Source organism: Anticarsia gemmatalis, chromosome 7, assembly GCF_050436995.1.
Source record: "Anticarsia gemmatalis isolate Benzon Research Colony breed Stoneville strain chromosome 7, ilAntGemm2 primary, whole genome shotgun sequence".
Classification (NCBI taxonomy): Eukaryota; Metazoa; Arthropoda; class Insecta; order Lepidoptera; family Erebidae; genus Anticarsia; species Anticarsia gemmatalis.
In genome coordinates this window covers 6,424,961-6,429,006 of record NC_134751.1, presented here as the reverse complement: position 1 = coordinate 6,429,006, position 4,046 = coordinate 6,424,961, and the positions used below count along the sequence as shown (strand labels likewise).

The window sequence follows — 4,046 nt, the reverse complement described above, 5'->3', positions numbered from 1 at the left end:
GATTTACCTCAATATTAATGCGCATCGCGGCGTCCATTATTTGGAGGTATTATCTAAACACGGCCGGTATACTCCGTCACTTTCGTTTGGAAGCGTTTAATAATAGCTATCGACGCGCCCGACGGCTGGGAAATGCTCTTTAGCCAACTATTATACTGTCTACGGGTGTTTGATTGTGATATATTCGGTTTGATGGTAACAATGGAACAACCCTAGTATTACAGAACAATCGTGTCCTCCAACCTTTACCTCCATAAAAGAGCAGAATGATTAATTGTTTTTCCGACCTCTTCAAAACACCGCTTTATTCTTTTAAAGACTTCCGTTATTTTCCAACTCGATGACGGCGAGACGGTGATTTTCGACTATAAATTAATATTAAATTACGGATTAGAACCAAAAATATTTTCAGCCGTTGTTTTTCTATCTACCAGCTATTAAAATGTTATGAAATTTATGGAGAGACTTGTATTGACGACTTTCGTGTCGTTGTTTTAAGGCTTAGCAATAATTGTATAGATTTCATTAGTATTTCTTCGTTGGATCTACATGTTTTAACAAACTTGAGGATATTTGTTAAGTAAACATCAATTGCAGCTCGTCGTAACAGTGTTGTTGTAGTGGTCGGTCGGTGGAGGCAGACGCGTGAATTCAATCTATCGAGGCTCACGCGCGCCGGGAGCGGGCGCCGGGCGGCGCGCGGCGGCACGCTTTGAACAGGGCCACTAAAAGCGAATCGCCGTAAACAAGAATTAACGCCAAACCTGCATCGACCACTGCACTCTCCTTTATGGTGACATGATAAAAGCTCTCCGTTTTGAGAGCTAACGTACGTTATACTGCCCTTGTTAGTGTATATGCAAAGAATCACTTATCATATTACAACCTTATTTCTAATAAAAGTTTGATCCAATTCAGATGATCTCTTTTGTTACGATAGTGGGAAAAAGTTTAGTATAGGTATGGCTATATCGAGTCGACCCATCGATGCTCGTAAAGAGGAATTAGTGTAGCTCGGTGTCCACCGCACACCCTTTTATGGGTCTACGATAACACAATCCTCAGAACCTATGGTATGATAACGTCTGCAGTCTGATGTACCACAATGGTCTTTATATCGAATTTCGACGCTCTTTTTCTTTTAATGACTTGCTACGTATAGACTTTATTTAAAAGTCACTGCAGAGAACGAAAAGTCAACGATCGCTTTGGCGATATGACGTGTATTAATTGTCAACGTAATTATAATTTCTCCATAATAATATGTCTTTTCATGTTAGGGATATTCACTTAACATCGATATATCGAATTTATTCGATGTTTTCTTTACGATATATCGGATTGATTCGATGTTTTGTCAAATATTTATTGTATTCGATATATCGATATATTTATAGAAACATCGAATATTTGTTTTTTTTATTTTCTTTTTGTATAATCTACTAAAAAACTAAATAATTTTAACACATCTGTGATGGACCAGCTTAATTACCTAATCCATTCCATCCTGCTGACAGATCGATTGATTATTCACTCTAAATTTATATAATCTGTGGATTCTATAGGTTCATTCTATTTATTTTCACTCTCATTCACTCATTGGACTCATTCTTTGTTTTTACGTCGACTTTTGCTGTTTGGCGGTCGGTAACGCATTAAATCATTGTTTTGATTTTATATCTAAGACAAGTTTATGTAAGACTTTTACTTGCTACTATAATTAATTACTCTAAAATAATTGAGTTGATGCATCATCTGATTGCTAGTTCGAAGTTGAAAAGGTATGTAATGTTATATTCCTATTATGTTTATAAACCTAACCTAACCTCTACTTGTTTGTGACAGTGTTTTATATTTAAGATATATTATAACATAATGATATTTTATATTATAATACATTTCATAATAACAATAAATATCGCATCGAATCATTTCTTAAGTGTATTTTTCATTTCAATTTTTAAGCTTATAAACAAATTAACTCAAATACTGGTATGATACTACCTACGACACAAAATAAAATTGTAGAAAAAAATAAACATTAATTGATTTATTCTTTTATTTTAGTTAATAACAAGATGGCGCCTCCAAAGAAAAGTCATGTATGGAAGTTTTTTACGAAAATTGAGGGAAATGAGAATCTTGTAAAGTGCAAAATTTGTCAAAAACAAATTAAATCTTGTGGCAATACATCAAACCTGTTTAGCCACGTAAAAAATATCCATAAGGCTGCGTTTTTAGATATGAATAAAGAAAATTCGCAAGTGTTGAACAATGTCAACTTACTAAATATCCACAATGAAACAGTTACAAAAACAAATGAAGCAGATTCTGAACCTGTTTTTCCCAGCCCTGAACCACTGCCATCAACAAGTACAGCTGCGTCAAAAGGTATCCATGTCGATAATCCTGTACCTCCGCCATTAAAACGGCAAAAGTCGATTCATGAAAGCTTCGAAAATATATCTGCTTATTCGGAAAGTGGCAATAAAACTTTGAAAGTCAACAATGCCCTCATCTACATGATTTGCAAAGATAATCAACCTTTCACGATTGTAGAAAATGACGGTTTTCGTAATCTTATGAAAGTAACTGCACCACATTACAAGCTTCCAAGTAAGACAACGTTGACTCGCTGGGTTGATGACAAATATGATGCATTATCAGCTGTGTTTAAAAATAAACTAAAAAGTGTAGAAAATATAACACTTACAACCGATATGTGGACAGAAACAATGAGTATGAGAAGCTTTCTTGGAATTACCGGTCACTTTGGTATATGTACCGAATTTTTTTCTATTACTCTTGGAGTATATCAGTCATTTGACCGTAACACTTCGGATCATATTGCTGAGATGCTTCTGAACTCTTGTTCTGAATGGAACATTGACGTTAATAAAGTTTCGGCTGTAGTAACGGATAACGCAGCATCTATGATTAAGGCGGTCGACCTGGCTTTTGGTAAGAAACACATACCGTGTTTTGCGCACACTCTAAATTTAGTTGCGCAAAATGCGATTCAACACTGTCCAGAATTGCAAAATCTAATAACTAAGGTCAAGACTATTGTAACATGGTTCAAGCAAAGTAATACAGCAAGCAATGAATTAAGAAAAGCCACAGAAAAAGAAACAAAGTTAATTCAAGAAGTTTCAACAAGATGGAACAGCACCTACTATATGATTGAGAGATTTTTAGAGTTACGTATTGTAATCAATGAAATAATATTTCGCCATAAGACAGCGCCACCTATGCTTAATGCATCAGAACTGTCAGTTCTTTCTTCTGTGTTATTAGTTTTAAGACCGCTGGAAGCTGCTACTAAAGAAGTTTCTGGGGACAGTTACTGCACAAGCAGCAAGGTGATTCCGTTAGTTCATTGCTTGGTTTTAAAAATCCAACCTCTCCAATTGGAAGATTCGCTTGCCAATGAATTGAAATCGTTTGTGCTTAATGAAATTGAAAAAAGAATGGGCGCTATCGAGAGGGTAACTCCACTCGCCATAGCAACTGTATTGGATCCCAGGTATAAAAAAATTCACTTCCAAGACGCACTTGCTTGCTCCACAGCAGTCGCAAAAATTAAAGACTTTATGAAAAATACTACACAAAATATTGAAATGTCCGAATCAGATTCTGATCAATCTGAAAAACTAGAAGAGAGCTTTTCTTTATGGGATAATCATCACAAACTAGTAAGCAAGAGTTGGAAATCATCACAATCAGATGATGCAATTTCTGATGAATTATCAATGTACTTGCGTAGTCCAGTAGTAGGAAGGCTCAATGAGAATCCTTTAGAGATTTGGCAAGATCTAAAAATTCAATTTCCTAAGCTTTATAAGATTGCCTTCAAATATTTGACTATTGTTGGGACTTCTGTTCCATCCGAACGATTATTTTCTAAGGCTGCTCAAATAGTTAATCAACAAAGAAATAGAATGAAAGGTAAAAGATTAAGTAAACTTTTATTTTTGCAAAGTTTGTCTAAAGAGCATTGGTTTTAATTAAATAGGTAAAGTGAAAGTAAGTTTTTGCAGGTACAT

General features: G+C 35.0%; 1 long non-coding RNA gene across 1 annotated transcript; it reads left to right on the top strand.

Annotated features, from left to right (window-relative positions):
• Positions 1-1,620: 1,620 nt before the first annotated feature.
• Positions 1,621-3,812, top strand: LOC142974404 (uncharacterized). Its single transcript, XR_012959563.1, has 2 exons — positions 1,621-1,781; positions 2,068-3,812. It is a non-coding gene; the product is annotated as an uncharacterized LOC142974404 (long non-coding RNA).
• The last annotated feature ends 234 nt before the right edge of the window (positions 3,813-4,046 follow it).